General features: G+C 42.3%; 1 protein-coding gene across 2 annotated transcripts in view; it reads right to left on the reverse strand.

Annotated features, from left to right (window-relative positions):
* KIAA1210 (KIAA1210 ortholog) overlaps window positions 1–6819 on the reverse strand; it is a 98588-nt gene extending 91769 nt beyond the window's left edge. The window contains exon 1 of one of the 2 annotated variants that reach the window (XM_016124445.2): window positions 6453–6819. The gene's annotated coding sequence lies outside the window, so the exon portion shown is untranslated. Of the gene's footprint in view, window positions 1–6249 lie in introns of both variants that reach the window. The other variant, XM_016124444.2, reaches the window with a different exon arrangement.
* Window positions 6820–22540: the final 15721 nt, after the last annotated feature.

The following is a 22540-nucleotide window of genomic DNA, read 5'->3' on the forward strand; positions in this document are numbered from 1 at the left end:
CTTTTCTACATTGTTCATATATTCCCAAAGAAACTAAACCTCCCCATAACATATAGAACACTTCTTCGAATGTTGCTAAAGACAAAATGAAGGGAGGGGGAAAATGGCATAGATGATAGAAGCTTCGTTCATACCTCTTAAGACCAAATCAAAGTTGTGACAGAAACATGGAACAAACAGCAAGCAAAGTCACCTGGGGTCTAGATGAACAGCAGCACTACAATTAGGGAGAAAATAAAAAGTCACCCTGCAATAGTAGAAGGTAGGAGGGGCAAAGATGTGAAGCTGCCTGGTCCAGATTGGCTGAATGGGACAGAGGCTGCTGCAGCTGCAGAGGCCTCTTTTAAAGGGGCTGTGTCCATGAGCTGACTTCCACAGTGAAGGACCTGCTCGCTCTGAGCATCAGAGCCAGGTCGGCTGCTCAGGGGACACCAAGAATTTACAGGGAGACACTGAGTTGTTGGAATGAGAGCCAGAGGCAAGGCTCTCACCCAGGCAGAAGTGCTAGCAGTATCCATTGTTCCTCTGTTGAGCCCTGCCCGCTCCCAGTGTGCAGGCTCAGCACAGCCATAGCTGAGATGTCATCAAACTGGATAACAGAGGTCGTTCCATCCAGAGGATTCCCTGAAATTCTGCCTCCTGTAACTCATGGACCCGCCCAAGCCACATTCAGTTGTGTCCTCAGGGAACCCAGCGCTCCGTGCTGAGCCAACTCCAAGACTAACACTGGTGGCAGCTGGCCTCAAGTTTCTGGTGTGGCCTCTTGAGGCAACCATAAGCATAGCATCTGTGGATTGCTTTGTGAATCCTAACAAGTGGCCTCGGAAAAGGGCACAGGCTGGGGCTAAACTTGGCCTGCAGCTGAACCCCTCTCAGGACTGTGCCTCTGGATACCTACTACACAAAGTTGCACTAATAAGACCAGGAGACTTAGGAGATTTGCTTAGTACATAGAAACAGACACAGAAAGGCATTCAAAATTGGAAAACAAAGAAGCAGAAACCATATGAGAGAAGAGAGCAGAGATCCAGAATAATGGAGTCAAGCAATCTAACAGATGCAGAGTTTGAAACACTGGTTATAAAGATGCTTAATAAACTTAGGGGAAGAGTAGATGAACTCAGTGAGAACTTTAACAAAGAGATAAAAAAACATAAAAATGGAAATGGAAACTATAAAAGGGAACCAGTCAAAAATGAAGAACACATTATCTGAAATGAAGAATATATTAGAGGGAATCAATAGAGTGATAAAGAAGAGGATCAAACCACTGATACAGAGGATGGGGAAGCCAAGGGCACTCAATCAGAGTGGCAAGAAAAAAGAAGCCAAGACTGTAATAATAATTTAAGGAGTCTATGGGACAATATTAAATGTAAAAATATCTATGTCATAGGGGTACCTGAAGGAAAACAAGAAGTCGAAGAGCTATTTGAAGAAATAATAATGGAAAACTTCCCTAACCTGATGAAGGACCTATAACCCCAGGAAGTTCAGAAAGTCCCAAAGAAGATGAACTCAAAGAGACCCACACCAAGACACATTAAAATTAAAATGCCAAAGGTTGAATACAAGGAGAGAATCTTAAAAACAGCAAGAGAAAAGCAGTTAAGTTACCTACAAAGGAGCACCCATAAGACTGGCAGCTGATTTCTCAAAATAAACTAAGACAGAAGAGCTTGGCACAAAATATTCAATGGGATGAAAATCCAGGATCTACAACCAGGAATACTTTATCCAGCAAAGCTATCATTTAGAGCCAAAGAACAGATAAAGCGCTTCTCAGACAAAAATAAGCTAAAGAAATTTATCACCATCAAGCCAGTGTTACAGGAAATGTTGGAGGGACTTCTTTAAGAAGAAAAAAAACATGTATCAAAAATATGAATTAAGACTGGTAATAACTACATTCCTATCAACAAGTACCTCAGATGGAAAAGAATTAAGTGCTCCAACCTAAAGATAGAGTGGCTGAATGGATAAGAAAACAAGACCCCTACATACCCTGCCTACAAGTGACTCACTTCAGATTAAAAGACACACATAGACTAAAAGGAAGGGGTTGAACAAATATATTGCCTTAATAGACCTAGAGGGTATTGCACTGAATGAAATAAGTCAGATAAAGACAAATATGCATGATATCACGTACATGTGGAATCTAAAGGACAAAACAATGATAACAACAACAAAAATGGAAATAAACTCAGATACAGAGAATATTCTGAGGGCTACTAGATGGGAGAGGGGTTGGGGGGATGGTGAAAAAGAGCAAAGGGATTAAGAAGTATAAATCGATAGATATGAAATAGACATAGAAATATAAACAATGTTGTAATAAATATGTAAGGGGAAGAAAGATACTAGATTTAGTGGGCTGATCACTTTTTGCGTTATATAGATCTCTAATCACTATGCTGTACAACTGAAACTAATATATTATTGTATCCCAACTGTAATTAAAAAAAACTCATCGAATTGTACAATGTAAATATGAGCAACTAATTGTCTATTATATGTCAATAAAGCTGGAAAAAAAGACCAAATGAAACCAGTCAACATCTTCAAAGAAATCTCCAAAAGCTTTTAAAACCATTTCCTCCTAAATAAATTTTTACAGCGTTAAATATTTTAACTATGTTATAGTCAAAAGAAACAAACTTTTGTAAACTGGTAAATATGGCAAGCAGCTTATTTAAGAACTTTCCTAAGAGTGGGTCCTCCTCTCCCGCATCTTATCCCCACACAGAAGATAAGGCTGGGGGCCTGGGACAGTGCTTCCCCCTGGTGGACACCTGCCACTCCATCTCCTCTCCTAGTGCTCTCATGAATGGAAAATACTTCTAACAGATACCACAGGGTGAATAGAAGTTAGCAAAATGCAATACCTAGACTGGGTCCCTTGCCAGGAAATTGAAATTAACAGTTTTTCTTCTAAAACTAGAAGGGGGGAAAAACAGGGAAGAAGGGAAGGAGAAAAGGAAGCAAAGGGATCTTTAATGACCACATTAAAAACTCTTAATTACAGTTAGGAATAGAAGTAGGGTCTGAGCTGACAGACTGAATAGCTGCAGCTACACATTTCTGGTGCTGTCTGCTAGATTAGCTTATATTTCCCTTACCCAACTGGAAGCTCACATACGGTCAGGCTTCACATTCATCTTTGCTCCCTGGGTGCAAGTAGGCCTTGGGCTCAGGAAAACAGGTTTCAGGTGGGTTGGGGAGATAGCCCTAAGACTGTCAGCTACTGGAGGGATCTACAGGGTTGGATCTCCTCCAGTATCTGGGTGCCAGGGGCTGCCCAGGGCCAAGAAAGAATACATGGGCCCCTAAATATCAGTAACTGGAACTTATAAAAAGTCAATATTTGTGGCCTCTAATCTTAAAAAAGCAGCCCACGCTGTTTTGGGGGGACGAGTAACAGGGAAGTTTCGCAGCCAAAGGGAGCAGGCTGCCACATCATTTATAATTGTTCTTCCCTGGTCAGGTTTGAGTGCCTGTTGCAGAAGCGCTCAGCCTCACCTTCCTGATTCCTATTCTTAGAGTAGGAGAAACTGACTAATATGATGTGAGGGGCCCACCGACCTAGCAAGCAAGCTCCCCCAGATAACCACCAAGCATCAGAGTGACACAAAAGCATCCAGGTCCTATTGAAATGCACATTGTCAGGAGTAATCCATCCATACCCACTAATCTATCATCAGAAGGCAGTTTGACCACGATCTAGCCCCTGGACCACAGGATAGCAATGTGTTAGCCAAGGAGAAGTCTGCAGCCTAGGATATCAAAGGATTGAGAACACAGGCTTGGAAAGAAGGGTCAGGTTCAGGCCCAGAATACCTGAAGTTGAAAGGGTGCTGAAATGAGAAAGAGATTGAAACAGGAGAGATGGATGTTGCCAATATCAAAGTCGTCCTTGCTCACTATTTTGCCTTAGGCTGAATCAACCTCTGCAGCAGCCTCAGCTAAGGGCCACAGTATTCCATTATGCAGGCTTTTGGTCTGTTGCTCAGAGGATGATCTTTCCTCTATTCCAGATTGTGCAGCTAGCTCTACACTGGAAGTCAAAGTACTCAGGATTCTAATCTTGGAATTGTCATTGACTGTGTGACCCAAGGAGAATCACTTAACATCTTTGCGGTCCAGTTTCCTCACTCTTAAAATGAAGACATTTTTACCCATCCCACCATTACAGGATCTAGTTAAGATCTGGTTAAGAAAGTTCTTTTGCTTTTCCTTCATCTCATATACTTGCGTAAAGTATAATTCAAGACCACTATTTTCTCCCTTCTTTCAATAAGCATATTCTCTGATCCTATGATAATTTTCTTGTCACCTGCTGTCATTCTGTCTAAGAAAATTACAGAACTTAATAGCTAATTATCTTAAGCAAGAGCTATATCTACAACAAGTTCGGAATTTAAACACCCAAACTGGTATCCTAGCAACTCACTTCATTAGAGTGAGGTGACAATGAGGCTAGTGGCATGGTGTCAAAGCTTACAAGGATACATGTGGCTCTGAATACAGTAGTCCCTCCTTATCTGTGTTTTGGCTTCTTGTGCTTTCAGTTACCCACAGTCAACTGTGGTCCAAAAATATTAAATTAAAAAATCCAGAAATAAACAATTCATAAGTTTTAAATTGCTCACTGTTCTCAGTACCATGACGAAATCTCATGTTGCTTATCAGATCAACTGTTGTGGTATCACAGTGCTCTGTTCAAGTAACCCTCATTTTACTTACTAGTGGCCCCAAAACCATTCACATAGCTTTTAATAGAGTGTATTATTATAATTTTTCTATTTTATTATTAGTTATTGTTGTTAATCTCTTACTGTGCCTAATTTATAAATTAAACTTTATCACAGGTATGTATGTACAGGAAAAAAGATAGTATTTATAGGGCTCGATACTACCCCTGGTTTCAGGTATTCACGGGATGGGGGGAGGAGGGCTTGGACTGTATCACTTGTGGATAAGGGGGGATTACAGTCTTCCCATTTCCACCATTGGTCAAACATCTCCAACTCATATAATAAATGTATACACCTATATGTAACATTTAGAATGCAACTGTGATCTAAAGAGAACTGTGAAGCAATCCTCTGTTTCCACCCAAATTCAACTTTTAAGGCCTACTAGGATTCCTTGAAAGGGTATAATATAGCCAAGTTGTGATTCTGGGAACCCTCTTTGTGGGTGATGTTGGTGAAGATGGAGGGTGGAAAGAAACCAAAGGCTTACAACGCGGAGCAGTGAATCTTTGAGCGGCATAATTTCCCTTCCAGTCTTCCTCTCCCACTACCCCTGGAGCCCTGGAAAAAGCTCAGAGGACTCAAAACACCACCTCAAATACCTGGGAGACTACACATTGTACAGCTTGGAACAAATTTTAAATATTGACATCTCAGGAAATTTATGGTGATTCTGTCTGCTCATCCAAATTCCCCAACCTCTTTCCATCCCTCTCCCCTCCTTCCTCTCCTCTCTCCCATTTCTTGCCCTTGGTGTCCTGCATCCCCTTATATTTTTATTTTTAGTCACAGTGGCTGCTGACAGGGGCCAGAACAAAAGGTTTCAGTGTAACTGAAACACATTATTTAGTGAATTATTACTGTAAACATTGTTTTAATGGTGTTACTAGTCAATGAAATTAGCCTGGTAAAATCCGGGTTTATGGGACGCTTTATTTTAAGACGACATAGACTAGGTTTGTTGACACGTGCATGTTGAAACCTATAGTTTTGCCCAGTGTCTCTTCCTAGCCCATGGTTATATAAATATCCTCCTTCCTCTGCACAGCAATCCCTTCTCAGACCTTTGAGCCATTACTTACAAACTTGGTGAAGGCCTCAGTGTGCCACAAAATACCCCTCCACCAAGAGGTTGGTTATCACGATGCGTAGGAAAGGAAACCCCAGGAATAACTGGTATTTCCAGGTCAGACACTGTGGCTAGGCTAAATTTTGCCTTTGGTGTTTGCTTCCCTCCTTGCCTTGGCAAGTAAATTAAACTTCGATCGCAACGGCCTTAAGAAGACACCCCGAATGGATGGGTCCCTAGCTCCCTGACTCTCAAGTGAACCAGGTAGGGGCGGCAGCTGGAGTGAGAAAGCCTGAAAGTCAGGAGCCCGGTGGGGCGTCCATCAGCTCCGCATGGCTCTCCTGGCCACCATGTTCTGGAACCCCACGCCCCGCACGCCACCGCTTTCCCACGCACACGCATGCACATCTGTGTAAGACCTACCAGGTGCGTGGCGCCCCCAAACAGTGGGCGAGATGCAGCTAATTCGAGCCCAGGATCCCCTCCACGCTTGCCGCCCAGCTCCGGGTGGTTCCCAGCTGCCCCTCTTGGGGGCGAGTGCCCCGCTTGGGTAGATGGAGGCTCCTGCACCGGCACCCTCCACTCCGTGGAGTCCAGCTGGAGCCCTCACGGCGCCCACCACTTACTCTGGAGTCTTCAGACAACCATAAAACCCAGCTATGGTGCTTCCAAGGGAGTGGGCAGCCAGTCACAAGCCTTGCCGGCTGGGGTTCATAAGAGCCAGCGCTTCCGGCGGGCCGGCGGGGTTGCCGCGTGCAGAGAGCTCTGCACACCCAGTGCTCACATGCACGCAGCCCCAAACCAGCCGGCCGATGTAACAACCAGTCAGATAAAGTTTCTTTTCCAAGGCCTCTCGCTGTCTTCTGAACTAGGTCCAAAGAAGGCCGGGCTTCTTACAATGTTAGGAACTGTTAACTCCCCTTTCTCCCCTGCTTGCAACTTTCTCCGACCGCAGCATCCTCAGTGCAAAATACCAGATGCTCTTTCTTAAGCTCTCTGTATCCCTGCAGGCCGATGAGTATGAGCAGGAGTTTGGAGGGGAAGAAGCTCTAAGGAATTAGTAGAGACTTTTACACGAGCAGAGAGGAATACTCCAACAGCTTTGGGAAGCAAATGTAAATTAGTTGTTTTCAGGAAGTTTTAATTCTCCAGACCAGAGGGAGGGATGGGGGTGGGGGGAAGGAAACCTAAAAGGAAATTTAAATAGCAAGCTGCAAGCATTCCCACCCCAACCTGAACACTATTTTTGACCCCTATGAATTTTTGTTAAATCCTGAGGGAAACGATTTACTACTTCCTAAGCAAGTCTGGTGTCACAACAACAACAAATAAGAATGTCCTTAAAGTTATGAAAGAAAGCTCAATTCCCTTGAGATAAGAATCCCCACTAAACATTGCGCATACATAGTGGATCCCAGTTATAACATGGCTTACATGACATGGATTCAGATATATTGTTGATCAGATTATGTCTGCAGAAAACCAAAAAAAAAAAACAAGAGAGAACAAAAGTGTGACCTAATGAGGACTGCATGGAAGATCCAATAGGGCACCTTTCCCAACCCCAGTTCGATGAACGGATGTCCCTGCCTTAGCGTCTGAGACAAGAGATTGGAAATATTTTGAAGTGTCTAGTGAGAATGTGAAAAGCAAAGTAAATGCATATGCAAGCTTTTGGCTTTTTTTAATTACTGAGAGAAATCAAGGGTTTAAAAAAGTCATGGTTTGCCCTATGCAGGCATTCAGGGGTGGGGGTGGGGAGCAGTCATTAAACACCGCAGGACTAGGCTTGATCTGACAGCCTTTCTAAATCTGGTTTCCCTGAATAAGAAGGAAGAAAGCCAGTTGGGGCCCTTCCTGGGGTTGGTGGGGAGGGGGGCGTCTTGGCTAGTCTGTAGAAGAGGGCCTGCTCTCTTCTTTCAGTCTGCAATAAGTAACACCCTGTTTCTGGAATTACATTGAGTGAGTAGACTGGGGTCTCTACAGTGGACAGCATGGAACCCTCTCTTTTTAGTTTGGGAGGAGGGGAGCACAACTGGCCAAGGACTAGATTTACATAGTAGATGTTGAATTCTGACCTGTGGTTAAAGAATCTAGCTAGAATTCCTTTCTAGCTAGAATTTATAATCAGTTCTCTATTTATGTGTGGCTTACCCATTTAGTAGATTTTCTGCAATTACGTTTTCTCAAAGAATAACTTTTGGGGTACCTACCTCCAGAGAGCGGTTAGGAAAGATCAGTTTTAATATTGGCTAGAGAAGAAGCTAATTAGGAAGGCAAATCTGTGTCATTCTCCTCCCACCCAAACACACATGGAAAGTTTTTTGATTATGCATGCTGTGTGCTTATTTGACCAACTGCTTTCCTTCAATGTTGTGAATAATCGGGAGTAGAAGGTCCGCAGAAAATCAGCCTGTAATTCCCAGACCATACCAATGACTCCTTCTCCTGAACTCTCACAGCACTTGTGGTCAAGGCTCTGAAGTTAGAACTGGATTCAAATCCTGACTCCGGCTAAGTGTAAGAGGTACGATAACCTCATTGGGGTTTTGTGGGGAAATGTCTTTGTTCTTGGGAGATACACGATGAAGTGTTTAGAGGTGAAATATAATTGAAATGTAATGATGTCTGCAATTTATGCTCAAATAGGTCAGAAAAAATATGTAGGGGTGTGTGTGGAGGGGGTGGGGGGGGGAGAGAGAGAGAGAGAGAGAGAGAGAGAGAGAGAGAGAATGATAAAGCAGAAGTAGTAAAATGTTAACAGCTGGTGAATCTTGGTGAAGCCTATATGGGTCTTCCCTATTCTTTCAACTTTCGTAGTTTTGAAGTGTTTTCGAAATTAAAAATTGGGAATAAAATTTTAGCTCTGCCTTCTTTATCAATTCTGTAGCAGTAAATAAATTATTTACTCCTTGCAAATCTGAGTTCCGTTGGCTCTAAAACGGAGATATCAAGTAAACCCACCCTCATGGGGTTGTTATGAGGATTAAAATGAGATAACAAATGTAATGTCCTTAGCATGGTCCCTGTTCCTTAGGAAGCCCTCAATAACTGATAGGAATTGCTATTATCATTCCATTGTTATTGAACATTCGATTATATATTATCTTTTATTGTTCTCAAAGTGTTTCAAATACATATATCCTATCTCCTTAACTTGGACTTTAAGTTTCTAGAGGGTAAGACACATTTCTTACATTTTTTTCTTGTACTTATAGTAGCTGGCACATCACTTTGTAAGTTATAGATAGTGAATGGACTGCCTTGTTGATTTGACTTGAGGTTACTGTTCTGTGGGATCTGTGGTCATAGCATTGACTTGAAAATGATCACATGCCCAAAGGCCAGTCATTATTTATGACAAACCAGTAGAAGAGAATGTTACCACAGCATGGTGAGAGCTGGATAAGAAGATATGATTGCAAAAGCAACAATTTGGGGGATACATTTTTTTTACTTCTTAAAATTGAAGGTAGATGCCTTCATGCATGGCCAAACTTTGGGGGAAAATGTTCACCTTTTGTAAATGCCAGTAGGGCATACATTTCATTACTTGGCTTTCATGATGGGGATAACCTCTACTAAGCAAGTTGGGTGTAATGTTAAGATGCCAGAACAATAAGGCAGATTTTCAGGGCTAGCAGGGTCTAGCTGCCCTTCCCAACAAAAGTAAGAGTGTAAACATCGTGAGCGACCCCCAGTTCCTAGATAAATGACTCTATTGCTTTCAAAGGGAATCCAATCTTCCTAGCTCTAACTGATGATTCCAGTGAGTCTGAAATATGCAGAATAAATTCAACTGAAACCTTCAGCACTGACTCAAAAACCTTGCCCAGACTTTTAAACATCTGGCTCTTGAAAAAAATCCCTATAATCACTAGAGTTTGAAATGGAAAATGGTGAGACTCTCTCACTTCAGAGCAGATGCAAGCCATTTCAAAAGGTTCCTCTCAGTCCCTGCCTCTCCTCCCTTTCCTTTTGGCTTCTGTACCCCTCCTTTGTCTTTCTCTCTCCCCTTAGTCTACCTCCTAAGGCTCACTGAACCACTTCCCATTCAAGGCTTGCAAAGAAGTGGTGAGTTTAAGGGTTAGGAATGAGAGAGACAAAGCAGTTTAGTGTCTGAATCTGTGTGTCCTTGCTTATCACAGCATCCCAAATGAAGTAACATCTCACAAAGCCTGAGAGAATAAGCTAGAGAGCTGAGTTATAGCTTCTATGGAGCCATTCATCCAGATATCTGAGTGCCTTCAGAAAACAACACCCTAGGGAACCCAAGGGCAAGTGAGATTCAGGAATTAAAGACCAACAGAGCCAGAACCGTCTCTAAGGGAGCTGGACTGGGGAAAACTACACCATGGGGCAGGTACCTTCCCCAACTCTCAATATTTGTAACCATATCAATTCTGATGCAAATTAGCATTAAGGCGAGAGGAAGTGGAGATGTAGAGGAGAAAGCTAGTAAGATACTAAGGTGGGAGAAGGGGGGAAGAGAGGCTGCTTCTCTGGGATAGAAAGGCTAAAAGGGAGGAATGTTTGCATAACGATTTGCTAAGAACAGTTCCCAGTCCTGATGACTTATTTCTTCAAATCTTCCCACTCTTCCTCCACCAGCCATCCTTCAGTGTGATTGAGCATCTCCTTCCACATGGACACCTTGGACTGGGAGAGGGAGAAAACAGTAGAAAAGTCACCATCACTTGTCACACTCCATACTTGTGCTTGTAGTGGAAGAGAGTGACCAGATTTGGAGGAAGTTTGTCTTATATAGAATATTTAAAATGTAATTTTATTATTCTCAGGCTATATATATCCAGTAACACAAACTTGGCTCTAGGTGTGGTCCTAGGGGTCCTTCCTGACAGAACGGAAACAGAAGAGTTTGTAAATCTACATTCTAAATGCACATCAATCTATCCGCTTGCTTGATTTGCCCTTGTTTCAGATTTTCCCTTTCCTAAGTGGAGACTGGAGCTTAGATAGGGCCAATGATGTTGGGAGTGAAAAGTCCAAGGATGTGGAAGATCCTTGCCAGTTTCTTGCTGGATACATTTATTTCCTTTCCTTGGGCTGTGTGAAAACTCCAAAAATGACTCCCTTCACTTCACCCAGCTTCCTGGCCCCCAAGATCCTGGGAATGGAACAGTTCTCAGGAAGGAGGAGGGATCCAATTTTCTTTTCCCCTGCCTCCAGCCATGGCCAAAATAATGATCTCCAACATGAAAATCACCAGGTAAGAGAAAGAACGCACATTTATCACTCACACTTCACTTAGCCCAGAGCTTAGAACTGTGAGGCAGCCGGGGCCCCACAGCTGCCATCTCTGGGATCAGAATCTCTGCTAAGCTGCACTTCCCCTACAGGCAGCACTGTCCAAAGTCTGCTCAATCCCCTTCACCCAACCATCGGCCTAGGGAGCAAAGGCCCATCCAGGGATGCCACCCCTGCTGAAGGGGGGACACATACTTTTCTGCCTAGCCAGGCAGAAAACTGTTCTGGCTTCCTTCTCCAGGCAGCTGAGAGGAAAGCAAACCCCCTACACTGGCCTACCAAAACAGCCTCCTGCTGTCATTTTATTTCCTTCATTACTTAACATTCTGGAGGAGTTCCTAGACCTTCCTCCTAGTCCACTGGCATCCTGAGTTGAATGACTTGTCAGTGAAACAAGTAAAGGCATGTAGCCAGAGTAGCTGGCCTCCAAGAACTCCCCCCAAAACAGAAAGGAAAAAATAGTCAAAAAAATTCTAACACCATACAAAGTTGTGAAATGACAAAATGTGTAAGGCTTGCTGTACTCTTCATCCCCCCAAAGTCCATACTCTAATTCTTGGTTTCCTTCCAGGAAACAAAAAGTTATATGCATTTATATTTTTGGTTCTTTTTATTTACAAAAACAAAAGCCAACCAAACGAACAAACAAACAAATAATGCTCTACACTGCTTTTTTTCATTTGCTTTTGTTATCTCTAATAAACTTATCTTGGTACTCTTCCTCCCAAGCCAGGAAAGTGTCCCTCATTTTTTGATAACTGTACACCAACGGACTCTCAAACACTTCTTGGGAATGAAAACTTTGAGAACTGCTACAATGGCCTCTTGTATTCACCCCCAAAGTCTCTTTCCTGTTTCCTCAGCACCTCAGAACCTTGCTGTGTGCCCGGTGATAATAGCTCATAATAGTAATTGTGACAACAGACCAACATATTACCTGTCTCAAGTCACGAAGAGCACAGACCTGCTAAGAGAGGGTCCCAAAGAGTGGTGTTAATGGTGGGAGGATCAGGTATTATGGCAGGTCAAGTGCAGAGGCTATTTGAGTTGGGGCAGAATGGGAAAAAGGTACAGATTTTCAGGCCACCTCCTATATGCCACCTACTTAATTGCTGAATTTAATTGCTCTAATAAATTACCACCAGCCACAAGGCGAAAACGAGGGCCTGGGAGAAGCGGGTAAACAGGGGAACAAAGGGTATTTTTTTAAAATTAAGCTTTTTATTTCAAGATAGGTTTATATGCAATTGCAAGAAATAATACAGAGAAATCCCATGTAGCCTTTACCCTGTTTCCCTCAATGGTAATAGCTTGCAAAACGACAGCACACTATCACAACCAGGGTATTGACATCAATACAATCAAGATAGAGAACATTTTCATCTCTACAAGGACCCCTCATGGTGCCTTTTATATAGCCACACCCACATCTCCATCACCCTAACCCTCTGCTCAACCCCTGGCAACTACTAATCTGTTCTCCATTTCTATAATTCTGTCATTTCAAGAATGTTATATAAATAAAATTACACAGAATTGGTGCAGCCACTATGGAAAACAGTATGGAATTTCCTCAAAATAAAATAAAAATAAAAATACCATATGATCCAGCAATTCCACTTCTGGTTATATACCTCAAAGAATTAAAAGTGGAGACTTGAAAAGAGAATTGTACCTCCATGTTTATAGCAGCATTATTTGCAATAGCCGAAAGGTGGAAGTAATTCAAATGTCCATCAACATAATGGATAAACAAAATATGGTATATACACACAATGGAGTATCAGCCTTAAAAAGGAAAGAAATTCTGATACATGCTGCAATATGGACGAAGCTTTAAGACATTATGCTGAGTAAAATAAGTCAGTCACAAAAAGACAAATACTGTAAGATTCCACTTATATGAGGTACCTAGAAACAGAAATTAGAATGGTGGTTACCAGGGGCTATAGGGGAGAGGAGGATGCAAAATTATCATTTAATGGGTATTGATTTTCAGTTTTGTTAGATGAAATTTCTATAACTAGATGATTGGTGGTGGTGGCAGCCCAACAATACGAATGCACTTAATGCCACTGAATTGTGCACTTATAAATAGTTAAGATGGTAAACTTTATGTTATGTATATTGTACCACAACTTAAAAAAAATTAGTGAGTGCAGGTGGCTGGAGGGGAGATAGAGACCTGGGCCAGATTATAAAAAGGGAGACCACAACTGGGAAAGTGCTGTTAAAGGAATAGTGTCAGGCCACAATTCTCAACATGCTATAGGTCTCGTCTTGTTTGGCTCCTTCAAGCCTAAAGATTTCTCCTCCATTTCAGTACTTTTCACCTTGGAAACCAAGACAATAGGAAATGAAATTTATTTACGTGTTAATATACCCACATAGGTTCAAAGAAAGAAAATAACCCCTTTTGTAAGTAGTAAAATTACCCCTCCAACAAGCTGACATTTTAAAAAGAACTTGAACAAGAACTTCCCATGGCTCTTAAGATAAAGTTCAAACTCCTTAGCAAGGCCTGCTGACTTTGCAGCCTCAAGTCTTACCATGCTTCCCCTTGATGCCCTCTCTGCTCCACCACATGGGCCTATTTGCAGGCCTGCCAAAGGGCCCTCTACCTGAAATACTCTTCCCTCTACTCTTTGCCTAGCTAAATTTTACTTATCCCTCAGGTTTCAGCAAAATCCTCACTGCTTCAGTAAGCCCTCCCCGATCTCCTGACAAGTCAGAACCCCCCTATTATGTGCTCGCCTAACATATAACTCTCATTTCTAGAACATTTCACAAATGTAATTTAACATTCTCTGATTATGTGATTAATGTCTGGCTTACCGACTAGACTATAAGGTAGATGAAGGCTGAGACCATGTGTGGTTTTGCTCAGCACTGTAACCAGCACTATGCTTGGCCATAGTAAAGAGCTTAACAAATAAGTATTGAATGAATAAAAGTACAAAATAAAATATTTACAAAAAATTAAAATAGTATACAGCCAAATTTCCAAAGTACAGATTTCTGATCTTAAGAATCCCAAAATAAAAGCAGTGGGATGTTTCCCTAGATCTTAAAGCTTCTCAAAACCCTTTCTCTTAAGATGATTACATTCTGATTAGGTGAGACAGGTTCACAGAAACTAAATCTGCTTACTTCCCCCCATAACCCTACTTGCTCCCCAGTCATATGACCCTTGATGTCACCTCCCCACACATCAGAGGTGTGTTCTGTTGATATCCATCTACAGGGAGTCAGCCCTTTAGCCCAGTAAGCATAATATAGGATCCAAATTCATTGTGGCTACAACAAGAAGATACCAGTTCCTTTGTGCTCCCCACTCAGGGCTGAGAGACTAAAAGGTTGCAGATGGATGGCTAAGTCCTGGGCACCTGGAACACAAAAAGCTCAGGGTAAGGGGCAAAACTTCGGGGCTGGAAAGGAGGGAAGATGCAGCCAGAATACCTATTCAAGAGTCAAGAAATACAAGTTGTCTGCTATCCACACAGCCCTTAAGCCCTGCCTAACTGGAGGCATGTGGGAACTGCCAGAAGATTCCAGATAGGAGTCAGAAAGAGATAACTTAGAACTTCTGTTCATCTGCAAAGATAAATACAGACCTAACAGAAAGAGTTGCCTTCTGATGTATGAGGACTATATGACTAGGTATCTGGGAGCCAAGAGAGTTGGGATTTCAATTCCCACATCTTTATATCTGTGGAGCAATATTTTTGTTGGAGATGGGAAATTGATTAATTTTTGACACCATGTAAAAACTGGTATTTCCTGACCAAATAGCAGCAGCCAGAAGTTTATAAATTAAAACTTTATGGTTCTGTTGTTTGAAAATCTGTAACTTGCTGTGGTAATAAAGCTTTAGTTTCTTATAAGAAATAGTATGCACTAGGTAAATAGAAGCTATAACATGTTCCACTGACAGTATGGCTTCAGCATGGCCAGCCAGTGAAATGTACACTGTCAGTCTGGACTGCAGAGGCAAATGGCAAAAGCAAGCCACACACCGTCAACAGAGTTGAGGGAAGCTCATGGAATAGATGGAAATCAAACAAAATTTCCGAGATTTTGCTGAAATATATCCTTAACAAGATGGCTTTGTGGTTGCTTTCTGACCTGATTCTTCCCTGCACATGACCACTTAGCACCTCTAGGACTTTGCTCATGTTGGTCTTTGGTCACCCCTGCCCCAGAGAGAGAACATTGGCTGGAGTGTCAGGAACCCTAACCCAAGCAGGTCCCCACTCCTCTCTTGCTATGTTTTTTTAATCTAGGAAATGAGAAATGTGGGCCAGAATCTAGTAACCAGATATCTTCTCTGGTCCCTCTAAGCTCTGATAACTTCTAAATTGTCTTGAGAAGAACCTAGAATGTCTTGCTCCATCTGTCTGTGTCTTCTTTCTAGGTGGAGAAACAGCATTCATCTTCTTCAGGAAGCCTTGCCTTAGTATGAATTCTACCCAATCCTAGCCTCAGATTGCATATCTCATTCAAGTCATCTCATAGGTGCCTTTTACTAGGTAGGTACTTGAGTACAGGAATTGTGTTTTCTAGTTCTTTTGTCTCACAGTCCAACCTCAATAAGTAATATAGTTCTTCTAAACTGATGTGCAATCCAAGCTGTCAATTGGCTAGCTAACTGATCAGGTGGTTACATACTGAAGATAAAAAGAAAACTAGAAGACTTTCTGAAAGAAAAGCAACAGTGGTTACAGTTAAACAACATTCCTAACTAGGACAAATCTAGTTAAGAATAAAAATTCTATAGTCAGATGTTGATATGTATGGATTCAAAACTTAGCTCTATTCAGTACTAACTGGGTTCATGAACAAGTCATTCATGCTCCTTAAACCTCAGTTTTCAAATCTATAAAAATAGACATAGTAATAGTACTACCTTGGGGCTGCGACCTAGTTTCAGTGAGATCATACATAAAAAGTCCTCAGCACAGTATCTAGAAATGGAAAATGCTCTGAGCTGTTAGCTCTTTAGTGATGATGGTGATGATGGTGATAATGATGATGATGATGTCAACCAACCCCAGAAAACCAGACCTCAAGTCAGAATGTCCATAAGCTTGACCCACTGTTACTTCCTTCCCATTCCTATAACAGTACAAATGACTTCTAGAATCTTGAACAAATGCCTGGTTGCCTTTTGGAATATCTGCACTTCATTGCAAGGAGTCAGGAAGTGATGATCTGAGATCCTCTTCTAATTGCTCTCATGACTTAGGAAAATGTCTTTATGAATAAGGAGAATTCAGGGGTGGATATGTGATATGTTATGAATAGTGGCTATGGGGGTGTTGGGAAGGAGAAAGTATAAAACTTTGGATATCATTGAAATCTATTCTTGGAAGTGTATTAAGCGTACAAGAAATGCATAAGGAGAGAATTCACACAGGACCTAGAAATACTCCCTCAGAAACACCTCTAAGCTGGGCCTCTCTCTTATGATCCAGCTGCCTACTGGACATCTCCACCTGGATGTCCCATGAGTACTTCAAGCTCAACTTGTCCAAAACTGAACTCATTTTCTCTCTTTAATCTGTAATTCCTTAAAACCTAATTCTTTCGCCCAATTTTCCAAGTCAAAAACTGGGAAGTCATCCTGAGCTATACCTTCTCCCTCGACACTGCATTGTCAACTAATCAACAAAATGTAGATATGAACTCCTAAATAGCTTTCAAATCCACCCATAGCTCACCGTCTCCACTGCACATCCTCAATTCATCAGTTCTCCTTAAACCAGAAAAATAGTCATCTCGATAGCCCTTTGCTATTACTCAACAAATTCTATTCCTACCACATACAAAACCCCTGAAAGAAACATTCTAAAGCTCAAGTATGCCTAAGTCTATTCCTGTTTTCAAAACACCTTCCTCTCTCCCCACGACCTTCAGGGTGAAGTGGAAACACTTGATGAGACACAAGCATTGGCCCCAGCTAAATTGTGTCCATCACTCTCTTCTTCTGAGGGCCTCAGACCACTTACGTCAATTAGAGAGACAGATTATAGGCTTTCGAGCTGCCCTAATTCATTATTGGTGTGCCATACTAGTTTACACTTCTATACCACCTCTACCCAGAAAGTGCTCCTTCTCTTCTTCCTCCAACCTGGTGAATCTTACCTACCTTCTCTGTGAGGTCTTCCCTGTCCTCTTCCCCCCGACTATAGCCTTTCTTTTGCACACTGGTGTTCTATATAAGGATTTTAACACACCTGTCACATTGAAATTGTCTGCTCAAACTGAGGCCTCTCCAAGGTAGTGACAATATCTTATTCATCTCTGTATTTTTAGCACTTAACACAAGACCAAAATTCATCTTATAACACTAGCCACAAGTAAGCATTCAATAAAGGTTTGTGGAGCAAATTCATGGCCTTGCTAAATCTCAGTCCCCAATAACAACAGGTCAGTTGGTTGGTTCCTGGACTTTGGCCAGAACAAGATCTGAGAAATTTCAAAAAACTTGAGGTCTGGCCTTGGCTGGTGCTCAGTGTGACTCCTTATCCTGAATCCGACTCCTCCATATCTACTCCTCAGATAAGAAACACAAAGAGAAATAGAGAAGCAGTACCACATGTCTTTGAACCTTGGTCACATAATTCCTCTACTGTCTCCATACCTCCCCTCTATCCCTGAAGGCCTAGTTTGGAGCTTCTCCATGAAGCAAGAACATTCTTACTCCAGCCCAGCAAAGGATTTCTCCTCCTCTGAACTCCTAGAAAACTATTTTCTTGGGCAAGTGTGGCATCCGTTACAGAGCACCTTGTTGAGTTAGTTTAGTTGGCTTTCCAGGGAATGTAAGAATGTCAGAGCAGGAAGAACCCTGGGAGATTATCTGGTCTGACTGTGTCATCGTGCCAAGGACCCCAAAGCTTGGAGGGAGAAATGGCTTTCCATAAATCTCAAGTGTCCTAGGGAATGGAATTCTATAGATTGCTGGGCCCCACACTAGACCCATGAAATAAGAATAAAGGTCTGGGGGATATCACTTAAGAAGCTACAAACTACCCTATATTAGATCTACATTGTGTCTTCCCAACTGGCTCACCAGAGGCTATTTGACAGCAGAAGCTCTTTTTTCTCAGCTTTCTACATCCTGCATAGCATTCAGCACAGTCCTATAAAGTTTTCTTCAGTGCTTAACCCCTGGGCTGCTTCCCCATGAGTAAACTCAAATGAACAAAGAAACTCAACTTGAAGTTAGTCTTGCTGAGGACACCAAGGAAGAGGTGGTATTCGCAGCCCTCCACAAACTCTGATTTCTATCTGATTTTCCAAGTGCTGAGGTCATCCCTGACCAAAACTATTTCAGGTTAGAAAATTCTGCTTCTTAGGAGGATAGAGGGTAAATTACTTGGATTCCCTCATACATTTTTCTTAACTTTACTTTTGGGAGAAAAATCAACATTCCAAAACACACATGCACACACACAGACGAACATGCACAAATGCATAATTACCTGGATATCTACTGGGGTCACAATCTTACACTCTATTGGCTTCTATCTCCAGCTTGGACAGTGATCTCAGATAGTCAGGAAACATAACCACCACACAGAGACATTACAGTGACGAGGATAAGCTCTTAAGGCAGGAAGGTAGCTTCGGACACTTCAGTAACTCTTCCAAGAAGAAAGGTGACTAAATAGGCTTTCTGCTCAAGCCTCAGTTTTATAGAAATTCCCATCTAAGCTCTTCCCTAAGATTCTGACCAGTCAAGGTTTCACTTTGCTAAGAAGGCCAAATACCTTAGGCCTAGCAACCCACCTGCTCCAATGACCCTTTAGCCAGAGGCCTCTGGGAAGAAAATTGGCCTACATGCTTGTCGGTCATCATGGACAGACATAAGACCAGCCCAAGCCTGACTCTCAAAGTCCCTTCCATTACCAAAATAGCACTTGCCCTGTACCTGTATCTTTGAGCACAATTGGACAGGCAGTAATACTGGCTAGAGCAAGAAAGGGTTGCTCACTCCTCTCATTTAACTAGTCATCCACTTGCAGCTACAGATGGCAAGCACTCTCCAGAGGCCATTACTATTCATTTTCATCTACAGCTTATCTGGTCAGCCATCTGGGGGTGGAGGAAACCAGGAAAGCTCCCCTGAGCAGGAGGCCCAGGAGTAGGACAATTACCTTAAGTCCCTAACAGAGTACAACTATATCCTAAGATACTAGGGGTTCTGCATTGGGAGTGTTAATTTCCAAGGGCTAGTGCAGAGTCAGAAACAAGAGATAATACCTGAAAAGTCAGACAGTAAGGAGGCACTAGAATGGAGGTAAGATTGGAAAATAAGGGCTGCAGCAAAGCGAGAAAGTCGAATTACTTCAAAGAGGGCTGGGGACATGGGAGTTGAGTATAACCATAAGCCTCAGGGTTTATGGGCAGATCATTCTGGGTTAAAAGCCAGGTAACTGAATGGATGCTACTGTTTTCTTGAGAAGCCTAGAGAGGGCCTTGCCCTCATGGAGTTTGAAGTCCAGTAGGGCTTCCCCCTCATTTAAAGAAATTCAGACCCAACACTGGTGCTTCTCAGCCCTGAGTCCCCCAAAACCGCCACAATTTTCAAGCTGGAAAAGGTCTTGGGCATTACAGTGAGCCCTCATACATGTGAATGCTCAGTACTCCCCTATTAGCTTTGAGTTATAACTACAAGTGAGATGGACTGGCCCGGAGGCATGTGCAGTCCCTCATTTCATCTTCAAAGTGGCTCAGGAAACATTTACCAAATCAAGACTGGCTTTGCTATGAGGGTTTCCTGACTGATGCACCAAGTTCCAAACAACTGAGATAATAAGACTGCCAGCTCCCCAAATTCATCTAGAAAAAGAAGCATTTCAATTTTACCCTGGCCTGTGCAGCTTGATAATATCATTTGAGCCCATCTATTTTTTAAGCTTCATTATTATCTGCTGAAGTCAGTGGAGACCAGAGGACCCAAGAATTGAATAAACTTTCTGGTACTTTTTAAAGCTCTACAATTCTATGACATGAACAATAAACATTTATAATCCTGGGGGAAGGAAGGGAAGTGCTTCCAAGGTCTGTCACTCTGGGACATTTTAAACAAGAATAAGAATTACCATGCAATTGGACATTATTTTTCTTGCAAGGCACTATGCATGTACTTTAGATATATTAACTAACCTAATCCTTACAACAACCCTAGGGTAGAAATGCTATAAGTAAGCCCACTTTACAAAGAGGTTTAATGACTTGTCCAAGTCCACACAGCTAGTATGAAACAAAGACAAGATTCTGACCCAGGGCTGTGGAACTCTAAATTCCAGTTCTTAGCCCACTGCATGTGTTCCTCAAAGCCGGAGCTAAGTCCCGGGCTCCACCTCAGACTTATTGTCTTAGAATGGAGAAGGGCAGGAATCTGCATATTTCATCCCACACCAGGGGCATCTGAAGCACTGGAAGTTTTGGGGTGCTAGTTGACACTATACTGTCTCTTGATTTGGCCTACAGTGCAGGCTAGAATGTCAAAGCCTCCATGCCAGGCCCTACACTGCTTAGCGATCTTCCCAGCACTTCTGCTGCCCAGTACTGGTCACTGAAAACCAGGACCGTTAGCCAGACTAACACAGCTTAGCCCCTTCATCTAGATCAGGGACTCTGCACCTTTATGGAGTCACACACCACTTTGAGAATTTATCCAAAGCTCTGGATCTTCCCCTCCTCCCCAGACTCATCCACACAGAAGTCTACACACTTTCAGTGCCCCCCTCACAAAATACTCACACACACAATCCTCGCACAGTTTCAGGAAGTATATGGATCCCCTGAAGTTCCTTCGTGAACCACTCCACCCACCCAGCCCCAGAACCGCACATTACAGAAATTTCTGATCTAGAAATTTGAACAGACTAGTTTCTGTGGTTATGATTTCTTCTAATGCTCTCTGTGTTTGAGATGTACAGTGAAGTATTATAGGTGAAATAATATGTTATCTGTGATTTTTCTTTAAATGCTCCTAGGCATGTGGGGGTAAGGAGTGTGGGCAGTGGCAGGATAGATACAAGACTGGCCATGAGTTGTTCATCGTTGATGCTGGGAGATGTGTTCATAAGAATTCATTCTATTGTTCTCTTTATTTTTGTGTCTGTTTAGAAATGTCCATAATAAAAAAGTTACAAAATTTTTCAGTTGAATTGCGTGGTATGTGAATTATCTTCTCAAAAAAGTTGTGTTATTTTTTTAATTAGCCTCCTATTCTAGAGCTGCCTAAATCTGTCACTGGATACATTAAAGGCCAAAAGAGACTCACTTATTTCCTGCCTGCTGTTCCTATAGGTCACAGCACAGTTAGTCAAAATCTCTTGGTTTTGCTAAATTGGCAGGAACCACCCCAAAAAGGCCAAGTTAGGGGGATGAGAATACTAGTTGTGCATATGAAGGGCCACAAGCAGGAGGCCTAATTGCCTCTAATAATAGGCATTATTCTGCTAATAATGAGCACAATGAGGATAATTATCACCTACATTCCAAGTTCACAGCACTTTACAAAGAGAAAATTAACTGAGAGTAATCAACACCCTCTCCAGAGACTAAAAAATGTAGCAGTCAACCATTAACAGGCTTAATTCCCTGCTGTCTAAAGTTTAGAATAAGAAAGAGGTTTCCTGAATGGATTTTAAAAGGAACAGTTCTTAAAGCTAGCAATTGGTGAGGAGGTTTGTTAACAAGACAGAGACCAGAATAATTAGCAACAGGTTTTCTATACAGAAAACTATGAGGGTAGGGGGTGAAGAATGACATCACTGCCTGTATCCAAACATCTGCAGAGTCCCCTCTTCTCCCTTGGTGCTGGTGAAGCCTGAAGGGGCTGCCTCCCATGAACACCCCAAATATTGTCGTTCTTGCTAACCTAGACCAATCTGCAGCATTGGCCTAACCATGCCTTCATTTTTTTACAGCATATGTCCTTCTGCCACCTCAACTTCTTTGAAAATGGGAATGACAATGGTCTCTACCTCAGAGGACTGATGATGTTATGTAGGTAAAGCCCTCAGAACAGGGCCTGGGTGCAGGGTGAGCACTCTGTAAATGTTAGTTATCCTCATTAACGTTTTCCTAGGATGGGTGCAATACAAACCAAGACATTCTTCTAAATTTCATCTGGATGTGCTCTAGGCCAGAGGAGAAATGACCAGAGTGTGATCCCAACCTCTACTCTTAACCCAGGGATGGCCATCCATTTGCCAAGACTACGAGTGCAATGACTTAAACTCTGACAGATTACACAGAATGAGCCCTGCACATTCAAGTGGCATTTGTTCACTCTCTCAAATTCTCCAGGTGGAAGGAAGTGCTTGCTACATTAGCCACAAATAGAAAAGAGATGGCTCCTCTGGAAACCTACTCCTTCTCTATTCTTTTGCTTTAATTAGTTTTGTTTTTAATAACTTTGATTATT

The sequence above is a fragment of the Rousettus aegyptiacus genome, unplaced genomic scaffold (genome assembly GCF_014176215.1).
Source record: "Rousettus aegyptiacus isolate mRouAeg1 unplaced genomic scaffold, mRouAeg1.p scaffold_m13_p_9, whole genome shotgun sequence".
Taxonomy (NCBI): Eukaryota; Metazoa; Chordata; class Mammalia; order Chiroptera; family Pteropodidae; genus Rousettus; species Rousettus aegyptiacus.